The 27,472-nt window shown below is 37.7% G+C and overlaps 1 protein-coding gene across 1 annotated transcript in view; it reads right to left on the bottom strand.

Moving 5' to 3' along the window:
- The window catches only part of CDH20 (cadherin 20), a 308,871-nt gene extending 289,677 nt beyond the window's left edge, over nt 1–19,194 (bottom strand). Inside the window, exon 1 of the mRNA XM_048939692.1 lies at nt 19,098–19,194. The gene's annotated coding sequence lies outside the window, so the exon portion shown is untranslated. The remainder of the gene's footprint in view (nt 1–19,097) is intronic.
- Nucleotides 19,195–27,472: the final 8,278 nt, after the last annotated feature.

Below are 27,472 nucleotides of genomic sequence, written 5' to 3'. Positions count from 1 at the left end.
AGACGGAGCATGTGAAGATAACAGCAGAATCTGCACCATTTGGATCTTTACGTTGCATCAGCTATAACTGCTGCACCATTGTATTCTTTTTGCACCTATTTCCTCAAGGTTATATTCTTCCAGTAAAGCCTGCATCTTCATCTATGCCTCAAATTAGGTGGCCTGGATCAAGCATACTGAGAAGCACTCAAATAACAGTAGAACCCATTTCTACGATTGTTTTGAAATTTACAGCTGGTTATTGTAGCTCTGACTTGAGTTCAGCAAACAATACAAGCAAGTAATTGTTACTTACTGTCAGAGGCAGGCAGATAAAAATCTAGCAATGCCTTGAACAGTGATCAGAGAACTCAAGTATGAAATGTTTAACATTTGGATTTGTCTTCTGAAGAAGGAGAGCTTATTCTGAAGTAGTTCAAGAAGAAGCACAGAAGAAATTAGATTGCCAGAAAGGGTGACAATTCCTTCTCTTGTGCATTGTTTGTACTGTTTCATTTGGTGCTTTAAAAGCGCTTTCCTGTAATTAAACCTAGGGGAAGGATTCAAAAATTTATTAGGCATTTAAGCTGGGAGGGTAAGGTCAACAATCCATTAAGACGTGCAAACAGAACTTCAGTGGCACTAGAACAAATTTTGTCAGGAAAAGAAAAGCCCCATGAAGGCCATGAGCTTCCATTTGTCATGATTCCCTCCCCGTATCCCCACCGAAACATGGTTCTTCAGGACTTATTTAAGAGAATTTGTTCACTTACAGGTTACACCCATGTCTGTCAATCTCTATGTGCATTCTCCTACACCTGCCAGAGATTGCATCAAGTAATTCAGCAACTTTCCAGAGGTTTTTTACAGCACTACTGTGGGAAACTTTTTTTTCTGCAAATGCTGGTAGTTTCCCAGCCTGCTGATTCTCTCTGTCTTTTGCATCCATCCTATGTGCTACATTCCACATTCCATACCCACAGATAGAACAGGGGTAGATGGAAAGAAAGAATACCATCACATAAGCTCATCAATACCATTTGTCTTCTTTATTCTTAGGGTCTGAATGCTCCACACATAGGGAAATCTCCACTAATCGGAGTGTGAAATTAACTCTATATCATTGTTTAGTTAAGGAATATCTTGCTTAAAATAAATAAATAAATAGAGCCAATCAAATACCTTGCTTAAAAAAAAATTAAAAAGAAAAAGAGCCAACTTTTATTTTTAGTTCCCATTAATTCTTCATTATAGGGAAAATAATGTGTTCAGAAGAAATTTGAAACAAAGATGCTCATGTTTTGCTTTCAAATTACCTCCTTCTTGTCAAGGAAAACAGAAGAAAGAGAAGGAAAGTTGCACAACTGAAAGAAAGAAAAAGCACCAAATGCACCTCTCTTAACTGTTCAAGAAAAAAGGATTACATTCTTTGCAGTTAGAAGGGAGAAGTCATACAGCTGGCACAGCTAGAAGTTACAAAATTAATACATACAAACTTCTGATCTCTGCCACTAAAACTCCCTTAAATGAACATTGTAATTTATACTGAATTACCTTTAATACAGCCCCTTCTTAGTGCATTATCCAGAAATTTGGAGGGACATTACTGGAGATATCAAAAACAAATTCAGAAATAGAACAACAGGAGAAAGGGATTTTATTTATTGCATCTATCTTTAGCCAGATAAAACCTAGTTGAAACCCATGCTGTTGTGGTTGCCTCTATTTGATCTAATAGACTCTGTTGTATGTAGTACAGCTAAGAGCTCAGATTTTCAGCAGGAAGATTACATGCATGCAGAGCAAATATGCTGATTGACATAACAGCCAAGGAATGGTCTTATTTAATTGAGGTCTTGAAACAGAAAGTCATTTGAACCTTCTGGACAGCACTGGCATTGCCTTCTGAAGCATGCACCCTGGGCTTGTTCTCTGTGCAGTGACATGAAAGGCCCAGGCCTGATTCTCATTATAACCAGCCTAGAAATTCTGGACCAGACACCAGCTATCCTGTCTCACCCTGAGCAGGACTTTGAAGAAAAAATGACTGGGAAAAAAAAAAACACAAAAGCTTTCCAGAGGAAAGACTCTCACTTTAAATGCAGCAATTAGAGAGAGTTTGTGTCAAATTAAATCGAGAATGGAAAAAAAGCATGGAAGATTTTGCTAACTTCAATTGTATGAGCTGCTTTTCAGGAGGCTTAGCCTGGCCCTGGATCTCCAAATCAACCTGTGTTTTCTTTACCTCTGCTTCCATACTGACTCTTCTTCAGGGCTGCACAACTGTTTTATTTTGTCAGAATACATCAGGTTCCCTTTCGTACATCTCTATTTGGATAGTAAGTTGCAGCTTGGCCTCTCCCTTTCCTTTAACAATTCACACAATGCTGCTGGAGATAGCAATAACTGCTGCCATTCTTCTTGACAAAAAATAAAAGATTCTATATATATTTAGTTTAATTAATATTTGAAGTACAAAAAGCAGAGTTGGTTTTCCTGCATCTGATGAGCGCTGCGCATATCTCATAATTTTACAATAAGACAGCTTTTATGCCCCACGTATTCTTTCACTTCTAAGGATTACAGCAGTTTAAACACAACAGGAAGCTTTATAGGGAAAAATAAATAAAATGACTAGCTATCATCTATGCACGGTAATTTATAGTTTCAAACTGCAACCCCAGCTATTGCTAGTAGCTCATAATATGGAATAGATTACTGAAGTTCACTTTTACTTTTGAAATGTTGGTTTCCAGGGAGCGAGGGGAATCAGAAGGGCAATGTTTGTTACTCTGAATTGCAGAAAGAACCAGGCTTGCTTTTTACTGTCTACTACCAGGAGCTGAGTAAAAGCTCAGGGTCTCCTGTCCAGGGCTGCTGGGGATCTCTATTCCACTGTGCCTGGTGCTCCTCCTGCCCTCCTCCTTCTCTCCTCCAGGTGCAGACAGGGCTGTTTCTCCCTCTGCTTGTGGCCACACTGTGCCCTCTTCCCCAGGCTTTCCCCAGGGTGTCCAGCTATGCCCTGCAATGGGGCCTTGTTACACACAGAATTGCCAGGGATAATGCCAGGCATCCATAACCCATACGCATGCTTAAAACCAGTATTATGTTTTAACACTGAGAGAAATAGCACAGCGTTGAGCAGTTCACCTATGGGCAAAACAGCATATCTAACTTAACCATCCTTTGAACTGACATGAGTGAACAGGCACAGATCAACTGCAGTCCTACTGTTTATTGACTTGATGCAGGCTGAAAAATCTTTGCCTTCCTTGCACATAAGATCTAGCTGCATTACAGCATCTAATCTCAAATGACTGAACGCATCATCCTTTCAATCAGAAACCTGGTGCCAAAAGAGAGTGGCTGGCCTGGGCCAGAGTTTCCTTCACTCAGCACAGCTCAGAGCCTACCAGGTGGAAATCAGATGGCAGTAGGGGAGCAGGCTTGAGCAGAGATTGGGGACACCTGTAACATCTGGCTCTGCTGGCTCAGTGGGCAAGAAATAGATAAATAGGACGTGCATGCAAAGTTGCTATTGCCGTGCCATGTTTGTATAAATCTTCCTCTGCTTGCAGGGATGTAAGTTGCATGATAACTTCGATAAGTAGAAGTGAAATTGCAGTTGGTAGCTCATAATAGAACATAATTGTGAAATCTGCTTGCATTTTAAAGAGCTTCTAAACAAGTCATTATGAAAGCCAAACACGGTCTTGTTTTAGTAGTAAAGCAGGCTCTAGGTGAAAAAAAATAGATGATAGCAAAGTTTTTGCCAATAGCACATAATATTAGTCAAGAATATCTATCCAACTTCAAATATTTCAGACTTCTGAATTTTCAGCTGATAGCTATTACAAGATGATACACTTATTTCTCAAAATATTTTACTATTAAAAAAAAAAAAAAGATGTTTTCTCTGCATTCTTGAAACCTATTCTCAAATTCCTTGACTGAAACAGAAAGCACAGCTGCATATTTTTCACTGTTTGTGGAACCGTGTTCAGCCATTGTATCAGAATATATACAATCACTTGCCTTCACTTGAGTCAGCACTGCACTGTGCCCTCTCCCTGTTGCAGTTTCAACCCAGGCAGAGCTGAGTGCACACTGGTATTTGGTTGTTGTGAGCAATGAGTTCATGCCCAGGATCAGGCCAGGCCACACCATGGGGCAGAGACACCGCCATGATGGCATGGGGCAGGGTGTGGCCATAGGTTGGATATGGCTGTCCCACAAGCAGGTCTGTCAGATACCACTGTGGTTGTCACCACTTAAAACTAAAGAAAGCAAGAACTCTAGGAAAAAGAAAAGCTACTTAATATGAAAAATCTTGCATTTAGAACATTCCTGTGGGAGAAGTAGGACTTCTGGAATAAATTTCTCTCTGTGCTTGCAGGTGCAGACACATTTCTCTCAACGAAAGGGACCAGGCTGTGGTTGTTATATAAGCTGATGACACACAACCCAACCTATTGAGGATATTCTAATAGAAAAGAAATCATAGTATTTGGTGTTGCAGAATACAGAACAGAGCTTAATAGTGTAGCCTGGAGCTTAGGATGTTCATCTGGAAAGGAATGTTTGTGGTATAAATTCCCACTCCAATACCAGCAGTTTAGTCGGTGACTGTGTCATGCAATGAGGAAGATATGGGCAGGGTTGGAATATGGCTTCCCCTCCTTTTCCTTCCAGATTTTGCTACAGCTTTAAGTTCACAGTTTTGACTGTGAATCAAGTCAAACTGGATATGTATCCAGTGGACCATTTATTTACTTGACTAGAAAGTTTAAATATTCTCAGTATCAAGGAGGTAGTGAGGTCCCATTAGGAACACCAGACAGTCTTGGATCTCATGCCTGCCTCCCACACTGCAGTATTTTAATGCTAGAGTATAAAACAAATGGCATTTGTATGTCAAAATGCATAAGATACATTTTCATTACCTACAAGTAGGTTTTGAAAGACTGAAGACTCAGTCAGATTTGCAGAGTTCATCTCTAAGATTTGTGAAATCTACTTCTCTCCAAGGAAACAAAAAGATTTATTCAAAGCTTTCTCATTTCTAGTGGAGTTGGAGATCTTCAGAGTAAGGCCTAGTTTTAGCTGAACATATGGTCCAGTTATACAGATTATACCGTAATGAAACACAAATAGAAATGCTTGTGTGACACTTTTAAGAACAAACTGGCTTGAAAATTTTGAGTGCAGCATTTTTATTGATTGAATGACACAATGAATTCTCACATCCCTCTGCATTGCCAATGGATAATTATGATTATTACGAGGAGCATGCTTCGACTGAAAAGTTAGGCAAATCTGTTTCTATAGCTCTGAAAGACTACTGCCCTCAAGAGGCCACAAACAGAAGCATGAAGTAATTTTATACTAAAATGTTCATTTTGTCTTTTTAAAATTAATTAAAATGAACATGAATTATATCTTTCACCCCCTCCAGAATAATTAAGAGAAAGCAGCCCTAGAATCCAGAAGTACTTCAAGTGGAATATGAGATTTAAACAGCCTGATACATCCATTTTGAAGTCACTCAAACAAAAGCTTGAATTACAGCTAGATGCAAAGAAAAGCCACTCTCCTCAGCTTACAAGCTGAACTCCACAAATCACTAACCCTTATCATAATAGAAAAGTGACTTGAAACAGTTGAAATCACATATGTATAATATTTCCAGATTACAGACTATGTGCATTCCATTAATTTCAGAAAACAAAACAAAATAATGTTAATTTTATGAAGCCAGGCTTTTTCAAATGATTTTCACTGTTAAATATTTTAATTTGAATGTTTGAAGTGTGCATCGCTGTACAGTTTCCCATGCAGCATATTCCACACACAACTTTATCTATTTTTCCTAGTAGGATATTCTAGGAAGTCTATCATTATAGTAACAAACGCTTCATAAACCTTGATTTCTCTTCATAATAATCATTTGAGATTACTGTAAAAGCAAGAACTGCTTAACATTTCTAATAAGAAATGCTAACAGTCTGCTTTCTTGGAGCATTCTTTCAACAGCAGTGTTTTTGGTAGATTACCCACAGACTTAAAAAGCAAACTGAAACAAATGTCAAGAGTTGGAAACTACACCCTGCATTCCCTAATTCATTTCTACATGCACCAGACTGCAGGATGAAAACCTTTATATATGTCACATGTACCTCTGTCACTTAAGTCAAGGAGTGAGTAAACCTTTGAGGAGTTTGATCTCCATAGCTGAAAAGTAGGCATGTGTTGTTTGGTTGTTTTTTTGTTTGTTTGTTTGTTTTATCTTTCCTCTGCTCTCCAGATCACAGTCATTTTTTCAAACATGCAATGGTAATTACTTTTTTTTTTAAAAATCTGTTTTACAGGATGAGTGGCAGCTATTTTCTTTCCCATAGTTTTTAAGCTTCATTACATACTCCTCCTATGCAGCCTTTGCCCACACTCAGTCCCACATAATTCCCAAATCTCTTCAGCCTAACATCCCATTTATCCTCTGCTTTGTACCCATATGAACTCTAGTCAGCTTTGGTTTTCCAATTTATACCAAATTAGTTCCATTGAATTTGACAGTGATCTCACCATATCTGCAACCTCTCACCTACCCAGATTCTTGCTGCAGGTAAAGGACACCCTGTGTTTAAGCTTAATATTAGAAGAGACCCCAAGTGCTATATTTTAATTTAAGAGTCTCTGAGCATATTGGTGATTTACAGAAATTTCTGCAGCATCAACTCCCAATTCTATGAAGTCTCTTGATAACTGCTTTCCCCAGCACCTGATACTTGGAAGCTCTCCGTTGCACATTATTAAAGTCCTCTCCTCCTGCAAAATATAAACCTTCTGCTTTAAACCTTTCTGGAGATGTCAGTGAAAAGATTCACACATACCGTCTCTGAATTCACAATCAGTTTCTTCCTAAAAATAAAGTCAGGCAATAGAGATGAATAGGTGAGCTCACACACTGCTTAAAATCAGTTCTTTCAGATATTCATAGAGGTGGGACACCTGGCTTTTTTTTATTTTAAGAAGGATGTCCCTCAATTCAGTTTGCATATGCAAATCTCCCTTCAGTTTCCTCAGCAAAATTAAAGACTACTCAAGGCAAGCCCAAGTTTTTGGGATGGCCAAAGATCATAACATTTATTCTCATAGTTAAAAGACTTCAGATCAATGTCTTGTCCAACAGCTCCTATTCAGCAAGATCAATTGTTTTTTCTCCAGCACAACCCTATACCTACATATACCTATATATACCTATATATACCTATAAGCCTATACCTTCCTACTGCAAACTGGACTCTGGGGTCTCTTCTGTATTTTTCTGGTGACTATCCTTATTCTTTTCCTCCTTGTTTTCATATGAAAGATAGGACAAATCAGCATCCAACTCCCAGCAATCTCTTTACAAGATTCATTATTCATCAAAGTATCATCATTAAAAACAAGCATGATAACACTGCCATAGCCTGAAATTATGCATTGAAAGGCCAGGAATATATACCAGCAGAGTCATTTGCAACACAGTAATTTCAATAACACTACTAGAAGAATCTCACTGTAAAAATGAGCTGCACAAGCATAAATTATGCGGACAACCTTGCCATATCACCATGCTGTTTTGCTCTTGTTCTTTTCCCTGCATGGGAAATTCTTCTCACTTTTGAAATCTTGTCCTGAGGCCTCATGGGTTGAGAATAGTACATTCATGGCACCTCTCTCCCAGCAGGCAGGAGGGGAGGGAGTGTGCTCAGTGAAGGCAAAACATAGAGAGATTTGTATCTGAGTCTACTAATCAGAGAGGTTTTTGAGCAGAGTATAACTCATCAGAACCTGAGCAGACTATGACAGACACAAACACCTTGATAACTGTGCAGAATTTGCTTCTGAAAATCACAGGTGTATTGAAGCTTTTCAGGGAAGCAGCTGTGAGAACTTATCCTGGATGAAACAGATATATTTTCCTCTCGCTGTCAAAAAACCAATCCCAGGCCCCTAAATAGAACCCCTTAGGCAGAGCGAGGGAAAAAAACCCAACAACCTGATAGCCTATAACATAGTTTTACCAAATGTAACATCTCCCCACACACACTTCCCCTCTCCTGCCCGGCAGCAACTGGGGACTTTACCACCCCTGGCATCTGCAGTAACCTTGCTTTTGACTATCTCGTTCGTGAATGTAAGCACATGACCCAAATCAATTATAGCTCGCTAGAGCCTGATACATAAACTTGCTAATTGAAACGTGTCCACTTCAACTGGCAACACGTGGAGCATTTACTTAATAAGTTGTATGAATCATACAGACAATTTATGCAGTTCTCTTAAGTCCCCAGGAAGCTTTCTCATGAAAGTCGAGTAGGGCAATATATGTTGTGTTGTACCAAGAAAGCCTGATGAGAGGTATGAGCCTCTTTACATGGTGTATCCTGCACAGCAGCATGATAAAAACATATGCTGAATTATACATATATATATATAAAAGCATAGTTTCCTAAACCTGGAATTCGTACCTTGAAGAAATCCACGGTATTACTTTTCCCCTTCCTCCTACATTTGCTACAGTGTATACCATAAGGATTCACTTTATTTAATTTACTAGATAAGTAGCTAATTAGAAGCTGCTCTTCAGCCAACTGAGAAGAGGCTGAAACAGCTTTTACAGCTTGTTACATAGACTTAGATGGGTCACAAAGGAAGGCACACACTCATTTTCAACTGGTCGCTTTCCATTTTCAGGGCTATGTTAATTCAATTTGCAGTGAAAGAAGATGAAGCACGTACAGAACATTACTCACTATTTTGTTCCTCTTAAGGGTTGTCTTTGGTATCAAGGACACTGAGAAGGACAAAGTAGTCTTCATATGACAGTATTGTTTCATGGGCCACAGCACTATAAAAGCAGTAGTGTCTTCTAATTGATCACTGGTAGTACATCTTTCCAATTGCAGCAGTGAAAACAGGATTGATGACAGCAGGGATGATTTAAGTTAGCTCTTAACACAACTTACGGAGAAAAGGTCACCAAGAAATTATTTGAGGTGTAGAAGGCTGAACTCAATCATATACTTTTGTTTTCTTGCTATTTGCTTTGACAGCAGTAGCTCAGATTCTTAGTCCATTGAGTTGCTCATTAGCTCTCTCTTTGCCTTTCTCACCTTCATCATTAATACACGAAGGATCCAAAAATACTGAATTGGTTGAGATTTTTCATGTGAAAGATGAATTTTCTCTTTTAAGACAAACAACTCCAGAATATCTCATCTGACTTCTATAGAAAACTGTACATGAAAACAACTGTTACATTTGTGACACATATTAAACCTTCACATCTACCACTGAATGTCTTAAATAGAGACAAACATCTTCATCCAGTTGTGCATGTGCTGAAAATGCAATAGCCTGTTATTAAAAAGGCAAGCAGGGTTTGTTGTTTGGTTTTTTTTTTTTTCCCTTTAAATTTCATTTTGACCTGTCACAGGATGCTTTCAGGGAGTGTGTTCATAAAGTGCAATAGCTTGCTGTGTAAGTATGGTTAATATTGAGTGGTGTATGAACTTCCTTCTCTCTCTCTCTCTCTTTCTCTTTGGTGAAATAAAAGAAAACCCACCCATATTTATCTTCAGGAGTGGAAGCTATGTCATCTAGTAACTAGTGCTCCAGTCTGGATGAAGGTGCTTAGAAATACAGGGTTTGAAGAGAGGTGGACCTCACCTGAAGAGAGGTGAGTGAGCATGACTGCTAAGATTGTCACTGCTAGCTTGCTATGAACTGAAGACAAACTTACTGCTCACTCACACAAGCAGCCCTGTAGCAGCTGAAATCCCCTTTCTGGATGACTTCTGGAAACCAGGTGCACCCTGGGATGCTCTGTTCACCAACTTTTTCTTTACATTTTTCAGCTGCCAGCTGCTGCTTTTGCCTTACCACTTAGTTTTCCTTTGGAAGCATTTTACTGTCCCTAAAGTTCCTTTCCCCCTTACTCTTTCCTATCCACGGACTTGTTTGTTGAAGGCTAAATAAACTTACAATCCAAATTATAAAATGACAGAAGAACCAGGTCTGTAAGACTTGAACCATTCAATAGTAGTTTTACTTGCTTCTTGCAAGGCACAGTGTTTCAGTACACTACATGCATTCCTGGGTCTTTGTTCAAATGCACTGATTTATCACCTATACATTTCAGAATAAAATTTAATGGTGAAAGCTCTTTCAAAACAAACAAACAAAAGAATCTATCCAAAACAAAATAACAACAACAAAATTATAATGGAAGACCTACTGGCAAAAAGAGGAATTAACAAGGCTGTAGTGTGAAACATAATGCCATCCCACTAAAGTATCTACTATAGTGTTTTAGCTGCATGGCTGAACAGTCTGTTAGCTAAACTGTTCCAAAGCCAACTCACTCTCGGATCCAGCAGCAGTAAATGAACACTTGCAAATAGGCTTAGGATGATTAGGTCATTTGCTTGATTCTTAGGATTTGCTCAGCTAGAATAGCACTGAACATGGGAAGACATAGATGGCTAAGAAATAAGTGAAAGTTGAGTATGACCTTTGGATTTGAACATGGGATATTATTTTTCATCTCCCTCCTGCATGCTGTGTTAGACTTCATTCACAGCACAGAAAACAGTGACAAAGAACTGCATGGCATGTTATGATTTTAATTCAATCTGAATAAATCAAGGAATGGGTCTGTTTCTTTATTCACAGAATATCAATTATCTTTAAATTCTGCAATTATTTTAACAACTTAAAGTGGTTCAACTGAACTTTCCAGATTTCATAGAAGTTATTTCCATCTTAAAAAATTACATTAGGACGACCTAATTACAGATAAAATAGTAGAATGCAAAATATTGCTAGAGTATTAGTAATTAAGTTATGAAAAGAATGACAGATGCATTAAAAGCCACTTTAAAAACCTCTTTCACTGTTAAGTTTTAAGTGTTCTGGCTTAATGAAAATAATTCATCTTCACACATGAGGCTAAGAATATTTTTTTTTCTTTGTCTAAACATGAAGATGGAATCAGTATCCCTAAAAACTGTAAATGATGTTTTGAAAATTTCATTGATATAGTGAAAAGAAATAGTACTGTCAAACCTGCCCAGGATATTTTGGATTTGTATGCCAAGTTTGAACTCTTGCTGCTTATTTTGGAAAGGGTGGAGATGGAGAAGTGAAATGGAGAGAGCCACAGGCTGTAGCCAAGACTGACAACATAGGGCCACATGAGAGAAAGTACCAAACAGTTAGCAGTTAACTGTCAAGGATCACCATGGAGAAGCTCCATCACAACTTGTTTCCTGCAGGATAATTGAGCTGGTAAATATTAATACTGCCTTGGCCTCCAAAGAGAGGAATATTAGCTTGAACAATAAATAATAGGGCATATAATTTCAAATTAAAGGTATGTATATAAACAGCTCTGTAGGGTCATCTCCCAATCCACAAACATTGCATAAATCAGCTTGAATTTCAACAGGCAGCCTTCATCCATGGTCTCATATCCATTACACACTAGGTAAATCACTAAGCTGTATAATGCAGACATCACAGCAATCTCTATTCATTATCCCTTCTAACAGCACCATATAGGCATCAGCCAGGACACAAGATAAAAGGAGATCCATCAGGACTGTATCAAAACACCTCCTTGGAACAAAAGAACAATCAGTGAGGATGACCCTCACATATTATTAATATCACATAATGTTAATTATCTCACATAATATTAATTATCCCTTCTTGTCTAACTGAACACCAAAATACAGTCACTGTTAGTAAGAGGAAGAGGGCAAATCCTCTTCAGGGAGGGTCATGAAGCAAAATGTCTGCAGTGGCCTTAGTCATTAACATTTCCAGTAATAAATCTATAAGGAATACTCTTCTCTATAGCATGTTGATGTTAAAACGAGGGCTATCCCATTCCCCCCAACAAATCTGGGTCCCTAGTGTCTAAGACATGGCTGGACTGATCTGAAATCAACTGCAAAGTCTGTGTGACTTCTATCTTGAGTAGACCTTCAAGCAAGTATGAAACAGTGGATGATTACAACATTGCATTTAAGTCAGTTTGCACAGATATAAATGGTTACACCACATGCAATACAGTGTTCCATTTTGCTCATCCAAAGTAGTGGTACCAGGACTACAAGTGAAAATTATTTTCCCCACATATCTCAAACTTGAAAAGGAAAACATAAACCCTCAAATACATGTTCTTCTCAGATATATGATCTGTCTGCACCTCTAAATAAACAATCTGAGTTCTGAAAATTAAAAGCAAACCTTAAGGCTATGAAAAGCCAACTATACAATTCTGTGTCTATGAATGCTATTAATATAAATAAACAAGTTGAAAACGTTCATCCCTTACAGACATATAAAGTACGTAGGTTGCATTTTTGTCCACAGTTCAGCTCATCCTTGCCACTACATTGTCCCTTCAGTAAATAATCAATGGCTAAGGCTGGTGAAGAATGCTTCATTAGCTGCTTAGCCTCAAAGAAAGGCAATTAATTAATTACCCTGAAAGAGTTTATCTGGGGGAGAATAAACAGTGATTTTCATCACATTATTATGCTGTATTTTTGTTGCTTTGTTTTTCAAACCAACATGGCTGCAATGTTACTTATGAGAGAGTCAAGTGCACATCATGATAAGTTACTGAAAACATTCAAAATCAGAATCTGGTGAACCTTGCAAAGATAAGTATATATAAACTATAAAAATTTCTCTGCAGACTATGAAATATTACATGTTAATTAGTTATTTTCTTAGCAGACAAAATTCAAAGTAGAAGATTGGTTGCAAAACATCTGGTCTGAATTTAAACAAAAACATCTATGCAGCAAGACAAGCTCTCCAAGAAGTGACACAATTAATTCCTACTGAGATGAATGTCACAGGACAGCTTCTTGCATACAAATGACATTGTGAGGAAGGGATATGCAGGTTTAGGGCTGACTCATGGTCAAAGCTATATGCATCTACTGTCTCTGGAGACAGAGTAACTTGTACAAACTACAGCTACATGTAAAACTTGCCACATAAATTATCTCTCAACAGCAAAATTAGTTGTGTCATCTACACTGTGTTACAGTCTGCCAATAGCCTGGTTATAATAACATGTATAGCATTTTACCTGATCCTCCCCATCCCTTCTAAAAGGCGATGTTCACAAAGCAGAAGAAATCCTCCTTCAAAAATAAGAGCAAAACAACAAGTGCATAGGAAGCAGGTTTTCTTGTTTTACTTACTATTAATGATGTGTTACCAATTACAGATCTTGGCTAGTGAGCCCAGAGTTTCTTTCAGCAACAAAGGTATTAATTCCTGAAGAGGGAAAATTTTAATTGCATGTACTAACAGAAAGCAAACCATAAAAAATAGATGTTGTTATTTCCAGTGACATAAGTATGAAGCCTTTCTGGTTCCTTCAAAATCTTCTAACACCAAGTCACCACTAGGCCACAAGAGACAGGTTTGTGCTTTCCTGAGGGTTCACTCTCCAAATGTGTATAACTTCAAGGACATCAGAGGTGTAGATGCACATGAGATTTACCAAGATACATCACCACCACTGTGTTTCCTGCCCTTGAATGAGATGTGAATTATTCCTACTATTCCAAAGCATCTGAAACTTTCCAGAAGTTGTTCAACAACTAACAGCTCATGCTCTAAGAAAACCCCTACCTGCCTGCTTACAGCAGATATTCTTACCCAGTGCTGCAGCTAGCATCGGCTTTGTTGCTTAAAATAAAAATTTCACAAATCTTTTATATTCCTCACCAGCAAAAAAAACTCAGTCACAAGACTGAGAAAAGAGAACTCTCCTAGCTGTTTGCTAGCCCCTACTCACTGTGCAGTATTCACATCCCTCCCAAGTCTCTGTGTTATCTCAGAGCACCGCAGTCAGGCAGGAAAGTGGTTTGCTTAAAATCACAAAACCCTGCCAGAGAGCCAGACACTGACCCTGAGTCCCCTGACTCCCAATTTAATGCCTTACCTACAGGCACTCTTCTTCCTCTGTAACAGTAGAGGGAATATTGCTCCTTTCAGAAGCGCTTAGTGCTAAATTTAAGTTGTGAAGTTGATTTGTCGGATTAAAAGAAATAGGTCCCCATGCTCCCGGCATAAGAAACAGATATTAGCTATTTCAGGGTTAAGGCAGAAAATAATGTATATTTCCATAGTTTTCCATGCATATAACACATAAAGAACAGCATGTTCATTAGTTTCCTGTGCTCCTAGCATCCAGAAGAGAACAGTTTAACAGGCTCTCTTGTCCATGTTCAGGGCATCTTTCATTGTATAATAACAAAAGGGAAAATCCAAGATGTTCACAGTGACTGAAAAATAATTGTGTGGCAGCACATAAATCAGCAAGAAGATTCTCCCAGAACAACTTGTTAGCAAGTGATGTGGCATTTGTAGGAAGATGTCTGTGACAGGGTTCTTTCTGAAAGCAAAATAACTGCTAACTATTTGCTTGAGTTTTCTCTTCTCCTGCTAGGTAAAACATCGATTAGAGCAGCACCATTTAAAGTTACACAGTTCAACATTTCTAATAGCTTGAAGGCTGCTTTTTCACTTCTCTGCTTGCTTGTGTGTGAATTACAAGTTCCTTTTCAGTTTGCATAATTATTTTCCTATGTAAGAGGTTTAAAGAAGGGGGGAAGGGGGGGTGGGAAGAGGAAAAAGAAAGGAGAGGGGGAAAGGAAAAAAGGAAGATTTTTCAGAGAAATTATTCTGGATGTAAAACCTCCAAAATTGTTCTGAATCTTAATCTTATCAGATGGGAATGAGCACCAAATTCATTGTCATAACGCGGTCTTTCTGTAATCTTTCCAGACACTGATTCTCTTAGCTTATTTTCTAAGTGACTACAAAGTGTAGGGCTATGGTCTCATAGGGAAAGTGTGGCTCTACAAAACAGATTGCTCTCAAAGAGTCACTGAAAGATGTTCAGTGAACTGCATGAAGATGATCCTGCAGGGAAGAGCAAAGTTCCCAGAAGAACCTCCCACAGCTCTGAGCTCCATTATCTCCAACATCGGTTCTGTTGATATCACTGGTAGAACTCTGCATGATCAGACTTAAATGTACTTAAAAGATTACTGGGTATTAGGTATTCTTTCCACTTGTATGATCTAAAGACACAACATACTCAGGCCTGGATCAATGTTCATAGCTGTTTGCAACAGTCCACCTGGTCCAGCTTGCATTGCACAATGCATTACTTCCCCTCCAAGCCACTTCTATGTCAGATAACACGATTATGGATAGGTAGAGTTAAACAGGAAAACTGATGTTAAATTTCAATTATGTCACTGTTGTTAGCAGGGCTATAGACATAGTGGCAATTACTGCTTGATACGTTTCTGGTAACTAACATCCACTTTGGGGGTAACACCAAACACACTGCATGTTTGAAATGCTTTATGTTATGTGAAAGGAAGGAAATTTTTCTTTGAGACTGAGAACTCGCTTTTCTGCTTCTTTCAGAAGGATTATAAATCAATTTGAACAAGATCGCCTAAAGCCACCTGCAGCAACCAAGGGGCCATAAAGTCCCAACAGAAAGAACAGATATAAACTGTGCAACCTGTCCATATTATCAGAGTTCTGACAAAGAAAAAAAATAGAGAAGATTTGTACACCTGTTTTAAGCACCTGCCTACATGCAAAGCTGTGGTAAACCAGGTCACACCAATATGCATGCTAATAAGCATCCTGTGGTGCTATTGAGGAGTTGAGGAGGAATCATGAAAAGCATTTAATGTTCTCCTTTCTATCTCTTCACAGCATGTGATTGTATCTAAACTTTCCTTAGATTTTTTTTCTTCCAGTTCCTCCTTTTTCTTTTTCTTTTCCAATAGAGCTAGAAGAATGCAAATGGTCTCTTTAATTGTTCATGAGAACTCATTAAATTTTCCTTCTGCATGTAGATTTCATTCTTTTTAATCACTTGCCTGGTCCCTTTTCAGACAAATTCAAGAATCTGCACATATATATATTTAATTTTTTAATCTGTGATAGAATATGTAACTTTAAAGTGAAATGATTAGAGACCTTAATTAAAAACCAGGTGTGTGTTTGGTGAGTTAATTAGCATTTAAAAATGGACTTTTGTTATCACAGTTAAACTACCTGACCTCATCCTTTTATGTTCTTTTTGAATTTAGATTCTCCTGAAAGAAAGAATTTATAGTAGGTTATTAATTTTTTTTCTACTTTCATTTTGCTGCCCGCAAATCATCACAATGAAACAACACTTTAAAAACAAACAAAAAAAGAAGCATGAGAATTAATGACCACATTCCCAGAATTAGTGAACACATTTCAATACACAAGGAGGTATTAACACTAACCTTTTCCTTCCTTCTCTGGATAGGAGAAAACTCTCTCTTCTCAGACTGTTTTTAGAGTGAGAAAAAGATATTCTAAACATTCAGTTTGAGTACAAATGCTTATAGGAATTAGCAGCAGAACCACTGGCAAGAACAATTTATTTTCAGAATTTCAGATGCCAGCTCTATTAAAACTGCTCAAAAACTCGACAGACTTGAGGATAGCTGAGAAGCCAGGCAGTGGCTCGAAATATCTGTCAGTTCAAGTGGTAAGGTTATGAATACTGCAGAAAGAAAACAAATATTTAATGCCAGTGGAACACAGAATGCCCCCGTGCTTATGTGTCTGTGTTTTCAGGGGCTGAATTAGGCTTTCAAGGGACTCCATTTTGTTTGGAGTTTCAATCTCCGATAAACGCATTCCAGTTCCTACAAGTGGACAACATAAGGCACAACACAATCAAGAAGTAGGTCCAACAATGAGTTGAATTGTTCTTTGGTGTTGCCAGCATGCCAGCACTTACTGAAACACAATCTGGTTAGCCTCAAAGCTATATGAAAGCAAAAGATGCTGCAGTCATAATGCTTGCACCCATCCCCATATATTCCTTAAAAGTTCCTTCTCTAATTCTTCATTTCTTTCATGGCTTTTTTTCTTTTTGTTTAATAGGAGGAGGCTCACTCCAAATCTGCTTTTAACAGTCCCAAAAGTCTTAAATCCAGACACATTATAACCATTTTCCCTTGTATCTGTGTTCTCCCATGTATCTACAAACGATGAGTTTGGCAACCTTTTTTTCTTCTCTCTCAAAAGGAAAAAATAAATAGATATACACACAGACACACAGACACACAGACACACAGACACACAGACACACAGACACACAGACACACAGACACACAGACACACAGACACACAGACACACAGACACACAGACACACAGACACACAGACACACAGACACACAGACACACAGACACACAGACACACAGACACACAGACACACAGACACACAGACACACAGACACACAGACACACAGACACACAGACACACAGACACACAGACACACAGACACACAGACACACAGACACACAGACACACAGACACACAGACACACAGACACACAGACACACAGACACACAGACACACAGACACACAGACACACAGACACACAGACACACAGACACACAGACACACAGACACACAGACACACAGACACACAGACACACAGACACACAGACACACAGACACACAGACACACACATATATGTATATATAGACATTCCCACCAGCCCACAGGACTAGAGGGCTGATCATGATGTTGAGTGGATTAAATTACTAAGAAGATTTGATACAGTAAAGAAGAATATTGGTACTGGTGAATCTTCACTGGTAGGCTAAGGACTGTGCAGGAATCTTCTGATTGCTTCCAGAGAGGCTGAGCAGCTGAGAGCTGGCATTACAGGTTACATCTCCAGAACACTGAAATGACCTGTGATTAACTAAGGTCCAGTGGCATAAACAGATAGCTTAAGATAGTCCTCACAACATCCCTGAAGAGGTCAGCACATGAGCAGGAATACATTTTTCTCTGAAAATACATCACTGTATCATGAGACATAAACAGTATCTGATCACATGAGGCTGGGAAAAAAATAAGAGTGCCAACTACAAGCAATTGCTGTAATGCATTAATTTGGCTACTGCCTTCAGTAATCATCTTGAAGACAATTAATCTAAGACATTTATAACTTGTCTTTTGCTATGATACTGATTTTTTTTTCTTCTATTTCTTATTTTGACCTGATTTTGTGAAATGAGTGAATACTGTTCCAACAATAGTATACAAATGCTCAAAAATTCCAATATCTACATGAGTCCTGCAGGCTCAACTCAGTAGCATTCAGGTAAATTAGTTATGTTGCCTGAAACAAGACTGAACATACCAGTATGCTTGTTTTTATAGCATTCTATGCATGAGCACGATGGCAGTGGAGTTCACTATAATATAGGGAGAATCAGGGAAGTTCCTACAGGGTTCATAAATACATTTAAAAAATTCATTGTAATATTTGTAATATCTATAAAGGTCTATCTACTTCTATGAGGAATATTAAAAACCCATCTATATCAAATCCCTATTTTTTTAAGCACTCTAGAGTATCTGAAGTGTTTCACAGAAATAGCTCACTTGTGTTCTACCTGTGATTTCAGACCTCTTAAATTCTGCTACCTAGGGGCAGCAGAAATACATATACTGCTTGGGGTGCCTATAAAGAACTCAATGCATTTCTTAACTGTAAAATTAATCTCATGTCTTACTGAAAAGAATAAAACACACTCAATGTTTCAATCATCTTTTTACAAAGTCTAAACGAAAATAAAATGAAGAGAAAGAAAGGAAAAACTGGCAGGCCACAAGTCTACTCAGATCCATAACAAATTACAATCTCTGACTCTGACAGAGTCTGTTCTGAGCTCTGGTAAGCATTAATATCCTCTGAAAGCTTTTTTCCACAGCAGGATGAAATTCAGAAACACATCCTTCCTCCCCAAACTGTGCTTTCTGCAGCACAGGTAGACAGATATGCAAACCAAAGTTCAGCATGTTTAAGAGCATTATACAAGCAGGAAGGTCCGGGAACATGGAAAGGCTGAAATTATCATAGCATAGGAAGAAGTTTCTGGTTTTCAGAATCAGACATGCTTTCAAACCTTTCATGATTTCAAAACAAGATTTATAGTATACTTACTACAGTATCTAAAGTAAGAATCGCAGGTAACAGCATTATGGTGTTATGGCTTGATCCTTCAGACTGTAATTGATAGAAGTGATTCCTGAACCAAAGTCTAGGGTAAAAAGAAAAAAAAGAAAAGTTGTGTTTTCCTTATTGCCTCTTTTGAGTTAGCTAATGTGAATGAGAACCCTGCTGGGAGATAAACACCTGTAGCTGTGTTATTGATTTGTACTTTAGCTTGGTGACTGACAAAGCATACAGGATCTTGCATGTTGAACACGACATTTGAAATCTGCCTCTAACATCTCAATTTTCACTCTTTGTTAACCTTGGAGTGAATCTATTCTTCAGAATCACAAAATCCAAAGCTCAGACCATATGTTGAGAATATAATACCTTCCCAGCAGAGAAATCTTGTTTCAATATCTTCAGGCTTACGTAGTCATAAGCCCATTATTCATTAATTGGGTATGTTCTAATTAAATGGGACATATTGGGAGATAGCAAAATCTAAACTAAGGCAGACTATAATTACTACAACAACAAAACCACAAAAATCATCAGGAAACCAGGCAAAGAAGAAACCTATTCTAATCCAATTTCAAACCACTCAGTAATAATTTTTTATGTATTTTCATAGAGAGAGTTGATAATTCAAATGAAAAACAAAGATTAAAACTAAAAATTAGTGATTGGAAGGGAATGAAAACCTTATGGTGTACCATGATACCATTAAGAGCGAAGCACAGATTTTCTTCAAAACAAACAAACAACAACAACAAAAAAAAAAACCAACCAACCCACGCCAATACTAGAACATAAGGCATTTTTATTTTGTAGTATTTAAACCAAACTATTTTGGAGAAATCCATGCCTGGGACTAATGCCATGAAAGGCAATAGTATAATACTAGTGGGGACAAAAGTCTAGTTTTCTTTCAGAGACAGTGATGCTGAAGGGTAGGTAGCATTTTCCATCTCAATAACGCCTTCTGTACAGCAGCATCGCTTTCAAGTCTGTCTCTTTTTCATCTTTGTCTTCTCTGATCAGATTGTAAGCTATTTCATTCTTCCAAAAGGTGTTGTGTAATGACTTCATGAATAAGTTTATGGGCTTGACCACTGTTTCTATATATTATTACAATAGTATCACAATTTAACTACTTATCTCAGATCTTTCTTTTTTACTCTCCATTCCTACCATGATAGCTAAGCATTCCCACTCATTATACAGACAAGACCTACAGATCCAACTTATTTGAAGATGATCATGAAAGAAATACCTGAAAGAGGGGGATAGAATGCAGATCAGCTGAACTCCAGATGTGCAAGATGCCACAGCAGTCCTGCTCTGTACTCTTTATGCTCACTGCTATAAATGGACCTTAAGTACTGACTTAAGATCATTCTGAGATTGTACCAGATCCCTTAGGAATGAGGAAATGTGGAGGAAAACTACATAGGCCAACCAAGCCTTACAACAACGGCAATTAATTTATCAGATAACAGACAGAAAAGAGCTTTCTGGAGTATCATGTTGCCAGATAGATATGTTACAACTGCAATTATTTTCCAGATTCATCAGTCTTTGTCTCATTTAGAAACATGGTAGGAAAAGCTAAGCCTAAGTGAAACAATTTCTTTTGACAGACGGTGGAGAACTGTGTGTACAGTTATTAACAAAGAGGTCAATTTGCACCAATTTGAGTATTAGCAATTGTCACCTCAGTTAACTAGATTCATGGCCATCTGTGATGCAGTATCCATGTGGGTAACATCCTATTAGACTAGACAAAAAGAAATAACAACCTCAAAAATTCTTATGAACAATATAAATTATATAATTACATACAATTAAACTTCTAAACAATTAAATTTACACATGAATTTTCTTAAACACGAAAAAAATAAATATGAAAGGAGTGGCAAAAAAAAAAATCCATCTCACTGAATCTTTAAAAACAAAAACAGTCTACTCAGCTCACACTTCCACAAAGACCATAAATATCCAAAGAATTTATAGTGCTTTCAGGCACATCTTCCGACCAATCTTGTAACAGCAATGTTAAAACATATATACTGAATTGCACTTGTGATTTTGAAGATTGTTTTCAAGTCTGGACTTCATAGTATAGAATAAACCTGAAGTTCCTAAATAAGAGGAATAAAGCTGAAAACTAATACTCTGTTTTCTGATTTCTAGGTATAAACCATGAACAAGTGAGAGAAACAGTCTGTAAGAATAATTCAGCCTGTTAGGAGGTAAAAACAAAAATATATCTCACTGACCATTGATAAATTTTCTATTTCAACTGATATCTTCAACGGAATTTGGAATTAGATTTTGCAGGGATGGAGAATGACAGATCATCCCAAGTGGTATAGACTTAATTTGTGATAGAGTGTGCAGGCCTTAGGTTAGCATATTGAGTAGAAAATGCCTGTCTAGAATTTCCTAGATATCCTGAAGAAGGTTGCCTAAAGACCACGCCAACCAGTGGGCTGGGACAACCTTAATGAAAGTCATCTGGCTGCTTGTGGCTCATATGGACAGAGAGCACCCTCATTTTGCACATCAGTTTAATTTTGCTATTGTTCAAGAAAAACAAGAGAATAACTCCTCATCCTTAAAATTTTGGGGGAAAAAAATAAAACAAAGAAACAAACTAGAAAACACAGCAGGAAAGTTTCTAGCTTGTTCAAAATATGAATTATAATAAGTATAGTAAGCATTAGACCTTCATAGAAACTAATACAACTCCCTTGAAATATTGAAAACATGAAACAGCATAGGACAACCTTCTGTTTTTATTCCAGATTTAAGAAGTTTACAAGAAAGCAGACACTTTGTACTTTGTCTGATAGAGACCTAAAGTTATAAATCTGACTAAAACCAAAACAACAACCAAAATCAACAAAGCAAACAACCACAACAACTCTCTTAATTTGAAATAACTCCAGTTCAATGTCTAGATTTGTTGTACCATCAAAGCACAAATTCTGATCTATTCTTGTGAAAACATAATTTCACAAGTGGTTAATTTCCCATTCCAGAGAAGACTGCAGAGAACACCAACTGTTTAAGAGGTAGTTCTGATGATATAGTCCCTCCCATTCTGAATAAATATTATACAACATTGTAACATTTTTGTAAAGAATTAGACTAGAACAAAATGGAGGATCTAAAAAAATACAAATTGTCTGTTCCTCTCAGTGTTTATGCATCAGCAAAACGAAGTAATAATATTAACTGTTGTTGGAGAAGTGTTTTGCACATGTAAATAGTTAGCGCTCCATTGACTTTAGTAGAGTTTTGCCTTTTACATCAAAAGATGATTTTGAGGAGCTGCCAACTACATGCATAATGACAAGGGAATTACACACGAAATAGAGAATGGCTTTTGAAAAAAATAAATGTATGTAAAATAATGCACTAGAAAAGTAAACTGCATACAATATATTAAACAGGAAAGTAAAATGCAGTCATGGCTTTCTTTCAGGTTCTACCCTTAAAGTTATTTCTAAATATGTCAGTTGACTTGCAGCATATATTGTGCAGCTTTTAAATAGCATCTTGCTTTCATTGGATTCATTGAGTTTAGCACCCTTCCATGGGATCTGAATACATTTAGGATCTCTACTGGCTTCCTCAGAACTGACTTCCCTTTTGTCCTGTTTGTGGAACCTCATGTATTGATTGTACTTCCTGTGCATGCCCCTCCATAAACAAGTTTCAGAGACTTACACTGAGGGGCTCACTGAGATCGGCTGTTTCCCAAATCCTTAGCTAACAGCCTTATCCTTGCTAGATGAAATGGATCTGAGAACCAGGCAACTATCTGGGATGGTGACAAGATGACTTCTCAAAATATTGAGCAGCAGATTCTCAGCCAGAAGCATGCAAGTTATTTCCTTCCTAACTGATAAATGGCATCTGTTTTCTGACAACACTACAATGTTTCTGTTTTCTCCAAAATCTTAAGATGCTTTTTTTTTTTTTTTAAATATACTGAAATCTTCAATCTCAGATTTCAAATTTCTATGTATTTAACTATGCCCTCTGTCATCTCTCATGTAATTTTTCCTCCCCCACCCTAGGTTGTTTGTATTTGTGCACTACCTAGCACAGTGGAGCATTAATCTTAGCTTGGACATGCAGGAAGTATTGTAATATGAACAAGTAATTACTATTATGAATATTTAATCAGGAATACGATAAGCCTTGTCATAATCCCACTGTAAAAAGACATCAAGACAGAATCCCTATTCATTGTGCCTTATTCTTTTTGGAAGTAATTGATAATAAGAACAAAACAGGACTGTACTATGCCAGAAAACTTCCCTTGGTTAGACACAGAGTCATTAGCAAATAGCACATCTGAAAAAGCAAGAGTAATCACACTCCAGCTTCTTTGAGGAGCAGCAAGAATATGCTGCACTTCACAGAGAAGAAATCAATGGTCTGAAGATGAGAGTACAAGGCAGGTAAGGCAACTGAACACACAGAACAGAGTGGGTCTGGTCAGTGACCATAGGCAGGGTCAGCCACACAGGGCACCGGGCAATCCCTTAGGAATGAGGCAGGCCTGAAGCCAAGCCAGGAAGTCTGCAAGAGCGATCAGGTCAAGATCATTAGAATTCACAGCCAGCCACAGCTGCAACACAGCTCAGGCATGGGCCTGAGCATAAATGTGTCTCCTGAGGGAGAGGCTTCTCACACAACTCTTTTCCAGTGCAACTCAGCTGCAACACTTCAGAGCCAGCCTTGAGCACAAGCAGCTAAACTCCGGATGAGGGCCCTGAGATGCGCATTTTGGTTTTCTGCTCTACATAAAGCAGAGCACTTACACCCTTTTGTGGACTCAGCAAACTGAGGAAGAACAGTTGCTGGGAAAGATGTGTTCAGTTCAGGCGCTGGAAGTGTTCTGCAGTCCTGTGTACATCTGTAGGGATGAGTTTAACACATCTCCAGGGGCACAAGCAGTCTGGCACAATATACTTCAAGAAATTTGTTTTCATGAGCTGTGATGCAACTGGGTCAGCCCTGGTTTCTGGTGCACAGCTTGCAAGAGAGGCTTTGTACCGCAGTTAGAGGCCATCATCTTAACACAAAAGCACCAACAAAAGTTGCAAGGCTGGAGGAAAAAATCAGAGCTGTTTCTTAGAGGCTACAGTTGCTTTATGCTATGCTGAACATCCAGGCTCTACTTCAAAACAAGATACAGTAGCCTGTTTTCATAGCAATAACACTACAGGAAGACTAAAAACTACTCCAGACTACCTACTGTTACGCAGAAAGACAAGCTTCTGTGCAGTTTCTGTCCATCAACTTTTCTATTTCAGAGCCAAATAAAACGTATCTGCATGTGATGCAGCAGATTCCCAACTCACCTCTGTCACTTCCAATCCACCACATTCTTATGAAAAACAAAAACAAAAAACAAGGTAAGAATTTAATCAAGGTTTAATGAAAAATTATGAAAAATTAATAGGACTGAAAAAAGTGCTGGTAAATAAATGAATTTTACTAATAAATGAAAATCCACACATCTTTGTTACTTGAATGTTGAGAAGGAATGAAATTTGAGTTCTTCCCCATGTTTCTGCAATTCAGAAACAAAAACTCTACAGGGTGAGATTCGATAGTATTTTGATTTAAAAAAAAAAAAAACAGTAATCAAAAAGAGTTTTCAAAGAAAATATGAAAAACATCTTCCACAAACACAAATATCAATAGAGTAAAAAGTCTTTTTATAAAAATAATGGAATTAAATGTAAGAGCCACAAGTTTGGGCAAAGTTTCTGCTAATGTAGGGAATGTTTTGGCTCATCCTGTTCTGAAGCTGACATGACACTTCAGCTTTGTGATGGCACAGTGAAAATAGCCATCAGATCCATTTCCAACACATCAAAAAATGGAACAGGTTAGGGTTGCCATAAATTTGAAATTCTCACTTCTTTATTTCTGCCTTCGTGGACTGTATTTCCCTCCACACAGGAGAGAGATCCTCGATTTTCTCATTTTGCCTCATACCATTACTCTTATTATCTCAAAAAGTGCTACAGTCCTGCTTATTCAGTAAATGGAAATAAAAGCTGTACAACTGAAAGAGGAACAATGAACAAAACCTTGTCTCTACACATAACCATAAACCTACGTCTGCCTGCAGGCGTGACCATCCCCAGTATTTGAGGGCATGCACCCATATACCAAAACCCTGTTCACACTTACAAAAGTGGAATACATGATAGTGTGAGACATACACAGTGTTATGAACTTTTCTTATTTAATGGCACTCTGTCCTATAGGAACGCTAATGCCAGGAAAGAAATTACTGCCTGGTCCTTACAGCACTTTTCAAGGTAATCCTACACATGCTGGGACACACAGATTACTGTGGCAAACCAATGGTTCTGCAGGATGGTCACACATGCAGGCACTGTCTGAGCTTGCAGATTAGCTGCAGATCAAAATTATAGCGAAGGCACCACAAGCTGTAACTGCCTTTGGAAATGACCCGAGAAAGACAAATTTGATTGTCATTCTTCTCTTTAAAATGCTTGAGGTCTGGTTTTCCCTCCCATTTACACTGGTGTAAACTAAGAGGAAATCTATTAAATTTATTGGATTTTCATTAACATAAAGCTGCTGTAATGAATGGAAAGATTACCTTGAGGTTCAGCCTTTTTGTCCTAGAGGGTTCCACTGACAAGTTGATCCAAGCACACATACAGGTTGGGCTTGACTCATTGATACTGCTTTTCAAAGTAATGAAGTACCTTAATGGCAGAATCTAGATTATGCTATTTATGTGTGAGAACTGATTGGGACAACATAAGGCAACACTAAAAGTAGTAGCACAGATCTAACAGATCTTTTTGTAAGCACACAGTTAAAGACAGCAATATAGTTACTGCAATTCAACAGAATGTCAATGTTTCATTTTCTCCTTAATAAAAAAGTTATGGAGGAAAACTTGAGTTGTGGATGTGATGAGTCCAAAAAAAAAAAAAAAAAAAAAAAAAAAAAACGAACCAAAGCTGACTGGAAATTTCAACCTCACAAAGTGTGAATCTTGGCAATATATTATCTCAGGGACTCTAAAATCAGGTTTGTTGTTCAGATTTAATTTTGGAAGACATTTGGAAAATAATTCTAACAAAGCCAGGACTGCTCTGCTACTTTGAGAATGAGATTGCTTATTATGAATTTATTTAAAACTGTCTCACTTAGTCCAGACTGATCTTCTGGATATCGTTACAGTTTGGAATAACAAGGAATTTATAAATCCTTGGCTGTACATCTGCAGAATAACTAATTTATATAATAATTAATTTATTTGACTTTTTTCCTCCTGACTTTCAAATGAAAATCAACCTCAGAAGATTTGAGATCTAGGATTTGCACTGGTTGAAGGGCAAGAGATAGAATGAGTATTATGGCTATGATTAACATTTTCTAAATTCCTAAGAGAAATTTCTGCATCAGGCCCACACACAAAATCTCTGCTTAAGTAATAGACTTCTAGAATTGTCCAGAAAAATTTAGAACCTTCAAGGAATGGAGTCAGGATCTATCCAGATAAGTTCTTCCAACATAATTACACTCACCAAAATGTATGCTTTGCTTTTCTGTTGATGTATTCTTATCCAACCATTCTACATGATCACCCATATTGCATGGAACCAAGCTTGCTGGAGTTCAAGTGTCTGTTCAATGCTCTCAATAATATTGTCTGATTTTGGGGTGGTTCTGTATGGAACCAGGAACTGGGCTCAATGATCCTTATAAAGTCCCTTTCAACTTGGGATATTCTGTGATTCTATGATTGCCTTTTTTTCCCCATTTAGCTCACCACACTCTTGAATTTTTTCAGTTTTAATCAAGATTAGAATACTATTACTAAGCGTGACCTTTGAGATATTTCCTTTCCCTCAAATGCAGACATTATATTTACCAGTGTCAAAGTTTATGCTGTTTAAAGTAGATCCTTAGAGCACTGCTCCAGATGGATTTGCAAATCATATTTACTACTTCAAGATCTACCATCAGTATTTCTGATTTCCAAATACTGAATAGGATCCACCTTTTTTTTTTTTTTTTACTGAAATTCTGGTCTCCATCAAAATCTCTACTACCAGTCCTCTAATAGAAAAACAATCTTATTATACCTCAGATGAAAATCCACATAGTCATGTTAAAAAGGGAACAATACAAGACTTACCATCAACAAAAACAAACAACAGCAAAAAGAGCTGCCACAATACAAACACAGCTTATGGAAGTGAGATATCTATCCTGTTATCAGTCTCTGTTTCTCTGCCTTAGCAAAAAACAGTAACTTACAAGGAATTTGCAAGCACTTCTTTTCCCGCAGGAGTCTGTGAATG

The sequence above is a fragment of the Lagopus muta genome, chromosome 3, assembly GCF_023343835.1.
Source record: "Lagopus muta isolate bLagMut1 chromosome 3, bLagMut1 primary, whole genome shotgun sequence".
Classification (NCBI taxonomy): Eukaryota; Metazoa; Chordata; class Aves; order Galliformes; family Phasianidae; genus Lagopus; species Lagopus muta.
The sequence above is the reverse complement of the archived record's forward strand: the minus strand, read 5'-3'. Positions and strand labels throughout refer to the sequence as shown.